The 15672-nt window shown below is 44.6% G+C and overlaps 1 protein-coding gene across 3 annotated transcripts in view; it reads right to left on the bottom strand.

Moving 5' to 3' along the window:
* The window catches only part of CDK14 (cyclin dependent kinase 14), a 505408-nt gene that overhangs the window by 283588 nt on the left and 206148 nt on the right, over positions 1 to 15672 (bottom strand). The gene's annotated exons all lie outside the window — the stretch shown is intronic.

Below are 15672 nucleotides of genomic sequence, written 5' to 3'. Positions count from 1 at the left end.
GATGCCTCAGTAAATCACACTTTTGTTTATAAGAGACCCGGAGTGACGTGTTTCATTTGGGATATATATATATATATATATATATATCCCCTGCAGTTACCCATTGACCAAGTTTACACTGCCTTTACTCTGTGTTTTAACAGTGTAATATTTTCCCATGCAGTTTGCGGCCAGTAATGACAAGTGCAAGGGGGTCCCCCTGTCTAAAGTGCCCCGGGCCCCCCGAAGGCTTAATCTGGCACTGACTTAAGCCAAGATCTGCCAAGTTTCAGGCTTGATAAATATATGCCTATAAACTGTAATATGGCACAAGCGCTTTATATAAAAAAAGATAAGTCTGTAGGTAGAGTAAACACAGAAGCGTAGTAAGTAACCTTTATATGGAGGCTGGGGCAGCCCTGCCAGAGATTACCAGGCACCCATCTGTTATCATTTACTTTAAACAAACAGAGAAAAAGCAAAACAGATTTATTGTGCATTTAAATCCTCTTGTACCAGAGAGCCGTTACCCTCCGGGAAGAGACTGGACCTTGACCATCTCATACCGTCCAGTGCTATAAACCTGCTGAGCAGTCTACTCTCAGGAGAGTGTCTGGCTAATGGTCCATCTTCCTAATATGCATGCTGGAACAGCCTCGGTGTGTTTGGATAGCCATTATTGACTGTAGCCTGGCAGTGTGTGCAGTGCTTTCATTTATAATTAGGATGCTCAGACCCAGGTGCTTGGACACATTATAGCAGAGGGCACCTTTACTGTATTATGTATGCAGAAGGGTCTTCTCCATAACAAACTAAAATAACGCAGACTGCAATAGTGAATGCCTGTGTACATAGAATAGAATCACCTAGTCTGCCCATTAACATACAGGATGAAGCTAATCTACACATCACCTTTTTTATTCAGATGTTTTAGTAAATCTATACCTACAGGTCTGACTCAGAGACGCATTAAAATCAGCTAGATCTGTGCACACATTCCCGTCTTGAAAACAGCCTTCTGCAGGTAAATTAGGAATGGTTAACACGGGTTAACCATCGATGGTCACCATGGATGGTATCACTGATGGATAACATCAATGTTGTAAAACCATCTGCAAGGGAATCATCAATGCTTTCACCCACCAATGGTCACATCTGCTTTATCATTCAATAGGCTGCGGGCCAATCAGAGCCTGGAGGTGTGGCTTCAGGGGGCAGAGCTAGGCTCTGGGGTGGATGTTTGAAGCAGTGATAAGGGAGGAGAAGTGATACGTGCCTGATCGTGAATGTTTCTGTATCATCGATGGCAGAAATTCATCTGTTTGTCCCAGCAGCAATGGTAAAAGTATTAGCATAAGCCATCGATGTTTCTAACACATTAATTACTCACAGTCGGCTGTAACTATGCCTCTACTCTGCCGCTATGCAGCCATTTGTAAGATCACGGATCACTACTATCAGTACGGATCTGCACCAGTCCTGTCCTGGGATTGGATGCTCCAATCCCGGGATTCAAATCCCGTTGTTTTTAGGGCTAAATTCCGGGATCCCACCATACTTGCAAGAATATTTTGTGTTCCAATAAAAGCATAATGAATTTTAATTACTACAGACATGCGGGTGAGGTATATCAAACCTTTTACAGAGTCAGGGTGAGAAGATGCCCATACTTGATGCAGTACAATGATAGAAGCTGATTCGTTGCTACGGGCAACGTCTACTCTGAAGAATTGATACATCTCCCTCAAAATACTAAACAAATTCCGAACATCTGCCTTCTACAGTCTGGAAGCCACCAAACTATGGGACAGGCAAAAGGGGCAAAGTATCGGACCATGATAGGAGATTATTACATTGGAGGCAACTAGCACATGTCATGTTACAGGTCGTCAGGCAGACTTGGACAGTGATAAAGTGGACAGATAAAGTACCAGCCAATCAGCTCCAAACTGCCATGTTACAGGCTGTGTTTGAAGAATCCCAGGATCTGATTGGTTGGGACTATCACTCTACAAATCTTGATACATCTTCCCCAAAGAGATATCAACAGTTGCACTAAACACAGGAAAATCCCACAATTGAGAACCAGATATCTCTTTCCTAGAGTGCCGCAGCTGGGTTCTTTTCCCAGTAACATATATAAGGAGTTACACAATATGTTTATATTATGCTTCAGCGCTGTAGGATAACTTTGTTTTCTACTGTTGCACAATATAATCTTCTGCAAAGCTGTAATCACATTGATTTTAGAATATATATATACAGTATATAACGTTGGGAGCGAGCACCACCCATCTCATTGGCTGCTAATATGATGTTCTATTCATCTCCATTCTGTACTTCGATGCCCTTTTACATAGTCAGAAATTTGGATGGTATGTGACAGCGGCTGGGCCAAGGATCCAACTACTGCCTGTAAACACTAATACCCCTTTCACACTGCAGCTATAACACGGCAATTTGCGGATTTTAAACCGTTTCAAAACGGTTATAGCTGCAGTGTGAAAGCACCAGTTTTAAATTACCGGTTAAGAAAACCGTTAATTCAAAGCGGTTAAAAAGAAGGATCCTACATGGTTCAGATCCATTATTGATGCAGTGTGAATGGGTCTGTACCGGTATTTTGGACCCCACACCGGATTCCCCCCCCCCCCCCCCCCCATGGTACCTGCTAGCACTGTCCGGGCAGCAAGGTATCCCCCTCCCCTAGTACTTGCAAGCACTGTCCAGGCAGCGGGGTCCATGCATTGGTGGGTTGGCAGCGGGGTCCCTTCGGCGAATGGGAAGTGTGCAGTGGCGTCCCTGCGGTGGATGGGAACTAGTAGCGCTACTAGTTCCCATCTGCCGCAGGGACCCTGCTGCACACTGACCATTCCCCCTAGGGAAGATTTCCCCCTTAGTATTGTGTTATGTTGGGATCTCCACTACAACTTCAGTAGTGTCGAAGAGAGGCTTGGTAAATCTGTCATACAACAATACAGTAGCTAGGGACGGGAGTCGATGGTTAACTATCGATGGTCATCATAAATGGTACTATCATGGCGACCATTAAAACCATTAACAGGGATGCTATTGTTGCGTTCCTCTTCCAATGGTCATCTTTGTTGTATAACATGCTGGGATGTTGTCCAAAAAGGACTTGGGGGGAGGGATTAGCTTTGTAGGATCCCCAAAAAATGTAGTTAAAAAAAGATATATAAAAACATTGGGGGATTTTGGTTCTCCACCATCAATGGCAAAACTAACTGTCATTGGCCGTCACTCATCTATGCTTTTCCCAAATAATCAATGTTAGATGGTCATACCCAGGGGCGGCGCCACCATTAGGCAGCTTTAGGCATTTGCCTAGGGAGCCGGCCACTGGAGGGCGGCACTTGGGAGCCCCCCCCTCATGGACCAAGTTGAGATGTAGTGCTGCAGTGGCGCCCGCACCGTCCCCAACCCCTGGGGAGTCTGGTGAGCGCAGCGGCACCCGCACCATCCTCACACCCTGTGCCCCTTGTGGAGCGCCTCGGCAGTGGCGGCCGCATCCCCTCCCCTTTCACTTCCTCTGGCGCAACTCTCCTCCTCACCCCCTCCCCCTGTCGTGGAGCGACTCAGTAGCTGCATCACCCACCCCCCCCCCCCCCCCCCCCGGAGCAGGTGAGCGGCGGGCGGCAGAACGCCCCCCCCTGCCTGGGGCGCTGCCGTACCTGGTACCGGCCCTGGTTATACCTGATAGTAGACGGAAAACTCCTGTAGCCTACTCCACAAAACATCCTCAGATAGATGGGCTCACAGCAGAGAACAATAACATTCATTTAGTTATAGAATGTATACAGTATAGGGGATACCCTTATTTCTGTGTAAAGGAGAGTAGGGACACATTAAAGAAAAGATGGGTAGACTGGTTCTGAGGATTTAAATCTGTGTGCATGTTACATGATCCCTGGTTATCGGCACTTTTATGTTCTAGACTCCAGTTCTCAGGGACCCCTTACAATGCATGTTTTCGTTATCTTCTAAGTTGGTGCACAGGTGTATTCATTACTGGCTGACAATGTGATACTGAGGAAACCTGGAAAACAGGCACTGTTAGGGGTCCCCGAAGACTGGAGTTGGGAGAAACCGTTCTAAACTTTAGAGAAACCTGTGGCCTTACTTCAATCCCCAGATAAAATCGTACATGACGGAACAGCCCAGCTGCACATTAGGACAAGGCTCAGCCATTGTTAAACAAAGTCATTCCCAGGAAGCTATTTCTCTTCCATATCACTGAAGATTTCGGGACATACATGGAGGTCTTTAAAACCTTACACAAAGTTCCTTAGCAAATACTTGATTTAGTTCTTTTGTGGGGCCCGGGGCTCCCAGCAGCAGGAGGTAGGAGAACATATTGGGTACTGTATTCAGCCCCTCTGTCTCTTTTCACAACCTAGTCTGCAATGTCATGATGTACTCCTGGGTACAGGAAGAATTCTGAAAAGGATCCGAAGGAATGCTCCAAGTGTTCTGGCCGCTACGTGATAGTCATTAAAATGTATTCTTGTTTTCAAATAATCAGCGTTCCCATAACAGTGACATCCAGCCTTATGGGACTGCTCAAGGATACAAGCATATCACACACAGCTGCCTGCATCTGGACAGTTTCTGGATGGTTCAGGTTTGTAATACCAGTGAGGGCCACTGTATACCTTTCAGAGTATAGAACGGATTATACCTCTCAAACAACATATGTATACTATAAATACTGTACACATACACACATATATTACAGCCCTGGCATTTGGTAATCCTGATCACGTAAACTTACAAACTGAAAATAAAAAGTTCTTCAAAAAGTCCCTTATATGGGACCTGCAGCACCTCTCCCAGACCCACCAAATAATCTGTCATCTGAAACATAGAAACATAGAATGTGACGGCAGATAAGAACCATTTGGCCCATCTAGTCTGCCCCTTTTTTACCCTTCAGGTAAACTCAACCCTTTTTAATCCTTATTTCTTTGTAAGGATATTCATATGCCTATCCCAAGCATGTTTAAATTGTTCTACTGTCTTAGCCTCTACCACCTCTGATGGGAGGCTATTCCACTTATCCACTACCCTTTCTGTGAAGTAATTCTTTCTAACATTTCCCCTGAACCTACCTCCCTCCAGTTTCAGTGCATGTCCTCGTGTTCTATTATCTGAGTCGACGTATCTGGATATCAGATAAGCACTGTGAATGTTTATAATCATGTATGTGCGATTCTCCAGTGGCATCACTGATCTCTGAAACCGGATACAGAGCAACTGCACCGGCATGGGCCAAAGGCTCACACTGGCAAATATTGTGTGTGGCTTCATAGAAGGGAGTGGTCCCGGAGATGTTGGGCTGCCCCCCATAGACTGTCCCGCGGTGTCAGCTGAGACAGTCGATCCTGATGAAATGCGTTGGCGCTGGTTAGTGGATACGGATGTGCTGATATCAGAAGCTTGACTACTGGTGCGGGAAGCCGTTCTCGCTACAAGCAGACATCACTGTGTATCAGAGGTGGTATTTGAAACACGGGGCTGACTGCATCTATTATCAGAAGTATGTATGTGTATTCTATTAAAAGTGTGTACTTTTATCAAGATCTAATTGCGACCTCTATTTCTCTCTCTCTATATATATATATATATATATATATATATATATATATATATATATAACTGTCCAAGGTCCGGCACTCCAAATGACCAGTAAGTAACTGGGTCCGGTGCCCTCACGAGAAAACGAAATAGAATTGGTGAAGGTGCGGCACTCCGGAGCAATAATCAAATAAAGTCAGAAGACAACGGACTGATTTGACAACATATATGTATATATATATATATATATGTATGACTTGAAAAAAGTTGGTTAAATACAACTGAAACGTTGTCAAATCAGTCCGTTGTCGTCTGAATTTATTTGATTATTGCTCCGGAGTGCCGCACCTTCACCAATTCTATATATATATATATATATATATATATATATATATATATATATATATATATATATATATATATATATATATATATATATATATATAGTTTCCAAAATATAGGTGTCACTCCGGGGCTTTTATTAGCTTCTATATGGTCAACGCCGTTTTGGGAGTTAACCCTTCGTCAGGACCAGAAGACTGTCAAACGTGCAACAAAGTTGTTGCACGTTTGACTGTCTTCTGGTCCTGATGAAGGGTTAACTCCCGAAACGACGTTGACCATATAGAAGCTAATAAATTTCACTTGCTTTCACAAGCCCCGGAGTGACGCCTATATTTTGGAAATTGTACTGGTGGCTGCATCGCCACAGGGGAAGGCACCCGGGCACGCGATACCATCATCAAGCGGGGAGTGCCGGACATTTACCCACCTGTATATATATATATATATATATATATATACACATACATACATACACACACACAGTATATATATATATATATACACACAGACAAGATTGTAAAATGACAGTCTACAACATGAACACATGTCAGCCTGGGATAATGGATTCTCCATGGCGTCTGTGGCAGGCGTCCCTAATTTGGTGGGCTATTAACTTGGTTAGCCGCACACCTGCCTGTTCCGTGAACTGTGAACAACAAAATATTGTCTCTTCTGCGTTCAATCAGCTTCTCTCCTGCTTCTGTAAATCTATCAGGGCTCACAGTATTCCTGACGTAGTCCAGCATCTAACAATACTGTATTGTATTCTCAAAGCATTAACTGTAATGAAGTAACGCGCTTCTTATCACTTCTACATAAAAGCAGCACACACTGGGGCCGGTGAAGTGCCAGAAAAAAAATTATATTATTAGAATATACAATACACAATATGAATGTCAGACATCAGGAAATTTACCGGCTGGCGGTAAAAACTCTAGCTGCTATATGGGTCAGACCAGGGATGAACATAGGACAGTAGATAAGGCAAAAATCCTATAGTCGGGTGAAGTAATTATGCCAGTTTAACATCTTAAATGTAGAAGGGGGAAATACAGAATTTTGCAGCACATTTGGCACCAGGAACAATCAACTAGAATGTGACACAATCAGATGGTAAAGAATGGTGTGCCTGATTCAAACCCGCTTGCTAAGCAGCTCCCGTTCAATGCTTAGTGAGCGGGTAAACGATGCCTGACGGGCAAGCAAATGCCACCCCCCCCCCCCCCAACGTCATGTGATGTCAGCCTCCACCCCGTGCAGGCTTTATCACAATTGCATTCTCATGTGGACGCCCAACGTTTTTCTGGGTGCAACCACCGTCTTTGTAGGCACCCCGATGAAACGCTGAGTGTTCCCATGGGACAGCCCCCTGCCCGCCCCCTACCCACCCCACTCTGTGCGAACACCTCCGCGAGTGTGATACTTGCCAACGGCGTTCGCACAGCTGGTCTGCACATGCGGATTTCTGCTGAAATGCCAGCGCAGACCCGCACCATCTGTCCCCGGACCGAATTCGCAATTTAGTGCATGAACTTGAGCCACCCCCTGTATACTTGGTAATAGTCAGCCTGTTACTGTATAAGAAGGCTAACATTCCAAACACAAAGTGTATCCAGCTAACATTACACCTGGGACATCAATAAATGACAGCGACGAAGAAAAAGGATCCCCTAATGGGAGAATATTTCACCTAAGTGTAAGGATAATAACTTGTAGGTCTTTATCCATTCACGATTGTTCCACGATAGTGTATCGTCTTTAAAAAAGTTGTTTACTCACTTTATAACTGACTCCTAAGGCTAAATGTAATAGGATGAGAGATTCAGAAAGTGAGAGATTTGATAAGAAATCGCCAGGTTGTTTTAAAGCGGCAATCATTTACACTACAAAACCAGTTTGATGTTGACGTGTAAATGATTGCCGCTTTAAAAAAACTGGAGATTTCACACCAAATCTCTCACTTTCTCACTATAAAAATTTCACCCCTAATATAAGCAGAAGTGTCTAATCAGTGCAGCACCCCACTGCGTAGCTATAACCGGTCCTAAAAAAATATAATAATTCCGATCCTTTAATGACGTGGGGAGATTGAACGGTGACAGCAAAGTACCCGAATGTCCTCGGGTGTTACCATAGCCGGTATCAGGCAATGTTTATGGTGGTCCCCGCTGCACTGCTATGGAGTCACATAGATGACGACAGCAGTACTGTGGGAGTTTGAATCCACATCTTGGTGCCCCCTGAAATCCGGTGAAAGAGTCTACAAACCCAGCTCCCCAGCTGTGGCCCTGTTCAAGGTATCAACTCCAAAACAACCATGTCCGTTCCTGAAAATAAAAAATGTACTCACAAACAAAACCTGTGGGTTTACAGAATTCTGAGGAGAGTTTAAGGGCATGCTGTGTGTGTCTGACATTTCAGATTCAGACACTGTAGTTATAGACGGTCTCCTTTCACAATTTCTAAACCATTAAGAAATGTCAGTATTATGCGGCATACACACGGGGAGATATGAGGATTAGTTCTAAACAATCTGACTACTTAGAAACGAAGCACGGACCGCTCTGGTGTGACAGGGGGGGGGGGGGTATGTCTTGGCTAGGCAAATAGCAACAGTGGTTTCATCGGTATGGATCGTTAAGTCAACAAAGATATACATTTTTGTGTGTTGCCTATATCGACTTATTTCATCATGGACAATGTATAAATGTACCGGATACTGTTTCATCTTTGGTAGGGCAGGATAATGCAAAACTGCATGGCTTATGCTGTATGTCTCCTCTCGTAGTATTAATACCAGCAGGGGGCAGTAGAGGTCCTGGCCACCGAATGGCAGGATCATTATGTAGGAGCACTGCAGTGTTTAATGACAACAACGGAGTGTCCTGCCTATAGTGTGCAGACGTAAAGACACACTGTAGGACCCAGTCAGAAGGGTCAGGTCATGTAGCCGCAGAGGATTATGACCATCCCCACCTGGTCAGCCAAAGATGGGCGTCCTGTGGTTGCATGATCGAAATGTCACGTCCAGCAGAGGTGCTTACAGCAGCCTGGCACAGTTACTAGAGAGAAGAAAAAAGCAATCTATTTGGTGGAGGGTTCATTGGTCCTTTTAGGAGCTCTCTCCATGTTACTCTCAGAAGACTCAGCTAATACATTCATTGTGTGCTCTTACCAGGCCTCTCTGCTTTATACCCTTCAGTCTCTGTGGTCACCAACCACAATCATACATGCTACTAAGGGGGAGCTCTACTACGTAAGCCTTGGAGAGGGATACAGCAGAGAGAGATAAAGCTGCGGATGTATTCAGCCCGGTGAAGCAATAAAGTGGTGATAAAGTACAAGGTGATAATCATACCTCCCAACTGTCCCAATTTTCATGGGATCGTCACGTTTGTTTGTGTCCCACGGTGCGCATGTACACATCATCTATTCATGGCAAGCTGGGGGAAAAGGGGCATGGCCAGCAGCTCACAGAACTCTGGCCATACCCCCAAGGTGGCGAACCAGGGGCATGGCCTAGCAAGAGCATCATCCCATGAAGCCACGCCCCTTTCAAATAGGCCATGCACCTTACCAGGAGAGTGATGCTTGGAGTCCCACTTTGCACACACCCAGTTGGGAGGTATGTAATAATGCAGCAGCCAATCAGGTCCAAACTAATTTTTCAAATCCAGCCTGTAACATGGCAGTTAGGAGCTGATTGGCTGGGGCTCCACTTCCACTTTATTATCACCTCATCAGGCTTAATACATCTGACCTAAAGTGTTTTTGTGCTAAGGGTAAGAGCAAGACCGGAAACAATTCTTGGCTAATGGTTTAAATCCCGGTGTTGGCTGCCTGCTTGTGACTTTGAACCTGTCCCTTAAACTGGCAATCCGCTTACAAAATTTCAGAATCGGAATCAGCTTTATTGGCCAGGTATACTTGCGTATATTAGGAATTTGTTTTCGGTTTGCTGTGCAGCAGCCAGGTGGGTAACAAGTACACAGCATACAGTATAAACAATATAAACATGTGGGGGAACATGTACAGTCATACAGAAAGTTATTGCGAGGGGACACTGTGTTCGATTATGTGCAAAGGGTTATTGCGCGACTAGACAGTGAGGTGTTCATGAGTTCACGTGTCAACAGGTGAACCGCTTGAGGAAAGAAACTTTTTAGGTTTCTGGTGGACCTGGTGGGAATAGCCCTGTAGTGTCTGCCTGATGGCAGCAGGTTAAACAAGCCATGGCCAGGATGTAGTTGGTCCTTGACTATCTTTGTCGTGCTCTTTTGTGCTCTGGACAGGTACAGGTCTTGGACAGAGGGAAGGTCTGTCCCGATTATCTTCTCCGCAGTTCCGACTACCTTTTGGAGTCTGCATTTGGCTCTCTCGCTGGCGGAACCGTACCAGACCAGTATTGAGGAGCACAGTACAGACTCCACAATTGCGGAGTAGAAGAGGAGCAGAAGCTTGTTTGGGACGTTGAACTTCCCTAGTTGCCTAAAGAAGAATAGCCTCTGCTGCGCTTTTCCAACAATAATATCAGTGTTGGGCCCCCATTTAAGGTCCCGGGAGATTGTGGTTCCTAGGAACTTGAAAGAGTCCACTAGCGACACCACACTGTCATCAACTGTTAGCAGAGGAACACCAACAGCCTTCTTCCTAAAGTCCACTACCATCTCAACAGTTTTTAGTGGGTTGAGCTCTAGATGGTTGCTGCTGCACCACCGGGCCAATCAGTCCACTTCTTGTCTGTAGGCCGATTCGTCCCATCATTGATAAGGACAACGACGGTAGTGTCATCGACGAATTTGATTATCTTCGCTGGTGTACAGGCAGAAGAGCAGGGGTGAGATTACACAACCCTGGGGGGCTCCTGTTCTGATGGACCGCACTTGGGAGGTGAATTTAGCCCCTTGTGGCCCGATTCCGATGCATTGGGCTGAGAAATTGTGTGACAAATGCCCACATCGTATGTGCCTAACCTCCAATTCCGATCCCTTCAGCACCTATTCGGATCGCTGCATGTGATACCTTGGGTAAGTGTGTGCCCAGCTTTACTATATATACCCAAGATATCACATCCCCTAACACATGTCCTGGATGCACAGTACATTGGTTTTGTTTACGGAAAGATAAAACAATACCCCGTCAACTACAGATACTGTCATTATTTTCATTAACCAGTCAATGCTTTTAATACAAACATAATTTAGTTGATTTTTCTATGGGGTATAAAAGAGATCCACAGGTGGTTTCTCACATGAATGACGTCCTATGGTTTAAGCAAATACAACAAAGGCCTTCATCCTGTGCCGCACTTCAGATGAGAATTACATTGCATAATACCGTTACACAGCAGAGCATCAGCAGCATCGAGTACTGATCACGCAATCAAATGACTCTCTTCAACAGTCAAAGAGTTATGTAAATAATCTACATTATTGATTATGGTTTAATGAGCAGTGTTCAGTAATACCCAGCTGCTGTATTATGCGAAATTGTGTACTTTGTTTCTTGAGTCAAAAGAACGCGCTCTTGCTTTGTAGTATGTTGAATACATAATCTCTGAAACCGTTATCTCCTGATTCATCTATAATTATTGACTTTTCTACGAACATAAAGTGTATTCTTAAAATGGTACACATTGCATATAACCAGCGTACAGTAACCGGTGGCTTTTTCATACATGGATGGATTTTTAAAATATGTTCTTGTTTTTGATAGAGGAAATGCAGTCGACCCAGGACTCCAACTCGGATAGTTACCTGGGTTGGACCCGGGATGCTCCCGGGGCAGTGGAAACTAGTATCCTGATGACGTCACCCTCCTGACTTTATGAAGGGTCGGGCTGCAAGTGGGAAATGGTTTGCAAGTCGTGGAAAAGGGTTATTACTGACCCATAGAGGAGGTTGCATGGCCTTCAGGCATTGGGGCCCACTGGGTATTTCCCCTGTACACCAGTACAGTAGATTCCTGATGGCTCCATTACTTTCCCATTCAAATTTAGAATTGCAAGTTTAACCGTCAGAATTCTTGTGGTGAGGAGGAGCTTGTGGAATGTTCCAATTAAATTTCAGATATATTCTATATACAGATATTCTTGGAGTTTGAGTCTTGCTGGGTATATTAACAAGAGCTCCACAGTGGAAACATGTCTACATGTTCCGATGGGTGACTATGAGCAGCAAAAATGTCAAGTGAGCGCCGTCTGGAACCAAGTAGTTCTATTTTTTTAATCCTGAAGGATCATTTAAAGTATGGTTATCAAACAGGGATGTTCATCGTTATAAAACGTGAATACAGACAGAGACGGAGCGCATGTGACGTTACTCGTACATATCGACTCTCACATCTGTGCTAGTCCCCTCCAAATCAAAGATGGCACCACGTCCCATCTGGGAGCGCACATCTTATACCATTCCGTACCCATGAAAAATCTCCAAGGATACCGATGACTGCAGATAGGACTAACGGTAGATGTTCCACTAACGGGACACAAACGGCTTTATTTAAATGATAGAACCCAGCAGAGGCAACAGATGGATACAATTGCTAGGTCGACAGTCAAAACAGTCGGCATGAGTTTTTCACTGGGGCGTGGCGGGAGAATATAATAGTATGCCAAGCGCATCGAGGAACCATGCTCAAAGTATGGCAGCGAGCCATGCGAGGTGATGCGGTACACTGACACGGTGTCCAGCTCAGTTCAAATTTCAGATAGGTGAGACACACCAACTGTCATTCCCAACGGACTCATTGGCAGTTGGTGTGATTCCCCTATTTGAATTTTGAACTGTGCTGTAGCCCCGCCTCTAGAGCTACCACTGATAGAACCCCATTAACACTTTTACGTGGCATTTCCTATGGGAGGGGGGGGGGGTCCCAAATTGCTGAGCTGAAGCACAAGCTTACACTGTGATTTATCTTGGAACAATAACCTTGTGATACATGTGAATGACAGTGCAAAGCAGTCAGACAAGTAGAACCAATTCAAATAAGGAACAGGCTGGCATATTATTTAATTTAAATAGATGGGAAGAAAGGAGAGAGCTGCAGGCTGGCTGTATTCTGCCTGCCACAGAAGCTATTAGATAGACAGCTTTATTAAGGGGCTCGCCGTTTTCACCCATTCATTCTCCGAAAGAGATGTTGTGTGGAGCACATCATTAATACCGGCTCCCCCCCCCCCCCCCCGGGTCTCTGGACATGTGCCAGTATTGTCTCCGCTATGGAAATGTACAAGCAATTCATCCCCTTTATCATCTGCTGCCAGTGAACAATGAAACAATATAGAGAGCTGCTAATCTTAATAATACAATAAAATGGTTTCAGATGAGGTTATTTTGCAACAATATATTTATTAAGGAATACTAATAAGCTGTTCAAAAACGGGTTCTAAAAATGTAAAACTGTTCTGTTCTAATTAGAGCATAATTCCCTATCTGGCGAATATTGTTTATATGTAAGGTAATTGCAGAATTATGCTCTACAATGTCAGCGCCGGTGGCTGTGCCCGCCGAATACTTGAACTGGTCTGTCGTGTGCCACCTAGTGCCCACAGGCACAAAACACTTAATATGAATATACATTAAAGGCTAACTACTCACATCAATGAGGTGTGAGGTGAAGTACCACCAGTGATCACTAGAGGCCACTCAACGGACTAAGATGTCATAACAGAAAGTGAATGCAATTTTTGCACTGACCGGTTTCAAACTGGCTGGATATGAAGCATACTTGCCTACCCTCCCGGAATGGCAGGTTCCCCTCTCGGGCCCCCAGAAAGGAGGCAAGTCTCCCGCATCATGTATGACACCGAAAACTGCCTGCTGTGCCCGACTTGAATGCAACCCTGTTACACTGACATTCAAAGATTTTTACGGTAATTATATGTTAGATGGGCGCCCACTATAGTAAGTACGCTCATACCCCCTCTATCCATGTCGGCGTGGAGTTTATTTTATATAGTGTGGCGAGCGGACACGTAAAACTAAGCAAATAGCTTAGTGGGCGCCCAACTAACATATAAGTACCATTTTTACATTTACACCTGATAAATGCCAAACGTTATTATCTATGAGAAACTATTTGTTATAAATGGCATTCTAAGGTTTTTGTTTCTGGGGTGTTTGAGCGATGTGTGATCTATTCTAAGGGCTTGTGGAATTTACTGCTTTATCTGAAGGTGTTGTTTTGATTTATTACTTATACTAACAGTTCAACAGATATTTAGTGACCGCTTAATAGTTCAGAAAGGGAGGGACAGTGTCATAGCGTCTGGGAGATCACTTCGCAGATTAGATGCCCTACAAAAGTCCTGTAGATGTGTGTGCAAGGTTCTAGGTCAGTAGAGGTGGAAGAAATAATGGAGAGGTTGTAGCTCATAGTGAGGTCAGTAACAAACTGAAAGGTTCCCTCCAGGGACAGCCCACCAGTTACATGGACTACGCAGTTGAGTAATGCGCCATAGTAGTGAGGGCACGGACAAGGTCTTCTTCTTGCTGTCAGCGCCCTGATTACTATGGCACCTTAATAAGCGTTTCCGCTCACAGTACCGGGGAGTCGGGGACAGCTGGGCAGATGTTTTAAGCCTTAACAAAAGATAAAGTTGAGGGTAAAAAGAGATAAAGGACCTGTCAATCAGCAATAGGTACAGAGCTGTCAGCGCTGAATGAAAATAGTACACGGACTATGGTGGATAGGCCAAGTGACCGTAAAACGATTAAGAACAAGTGGGTCTTCTGCAAGAAGTTGAATTCAGTTAAGAGAATTGCCCGTTACAAAGACCGCCTTGTTGCCAAGGGATATACCCAAATGTCAGAAATCGATTATGGAGGGATCTGGTCACCAGTCGCAAGATACAGCACCCTGAGATTAGCAAGTGAAAAGAAGGTTGCCGACATGTTAACGAAAGGACTGTCGACACATTTGCTATTTACATTCTTGAAGGACTGTGGACTTGATTGAGATTAGTCTGCACTGCTGTGAAAGCTTCTACTGCCAAAGAGACCTCCATTACCTCCATCCATTATCCTTCTGCTACAGGATAACTATAAGTACCTGCACCCATACACCTGCCTGTTACATATATCTGCTATATATTGCATACCTGCAGTTAACCCTAACGCTGTGCTCAATACAATAAACCACAATTTCTGGTCAAGACTCCAAAAGTGTGTTGTCTAACAACACCACAAGCACCGCTATATACTCTGCCAACAGGACCAGAGATATGGCAGATCTGCCACCTCCCCCAACGCTTTCCACTCTTTTGAGTCACAGTCCTTGCCAGAGGACCCAGTGTCCACCAAGTGTTTCCTCCGGTTCCAGACATGAATTCTCTTAGCCTCTCTGGTTCCATCAATATTAGCTACATTAAAATCACTACCATATCCCAGCCATAAAAAGCATAAGTAGTTCACATTGAACAACATGTGGCAATAAAAGTAAAGCTGTAATTTATTATTATTATTGGTACTTGTTTCCTAGAACGGCCACAATCGCGGGCATCGTGTACCTTTAAGTTAAGGTACACGATGCCCGCGATGGACCCGATTTCCTTTGAAATCAGGTCCATTTTGCCGGCAAAGAGAAAATCGCGGGCATCGCGTCGGTCGCGACCATTAACATTGGCCCAGACGCGACCGACACGATGCCCGCGATAGGCTTCAATGTAAAAATATTTTTTAACATTGAAATCGGGAGCATCGCGTCGGTCTTGTGCCATTATAATGGCACAAGATGAGATGGACTTGATTAAGT

This window comes from Crinia signifera, chromosome 5 (assembly GCF_055691185.1).
Source record: "Crinia signifera chromosome 5, ASM5569118v1, whole genome shotgun sequence".
Classification (NCBI taxonomy): Eukaryota; Metazoa; Chordata; class Amphibia; order Anura; family Myobatrachidae; genus Crinia; species Crinia signifera.
This window is presented reverse-complemented; position numbering and strand designations above follow the sequence as displayed.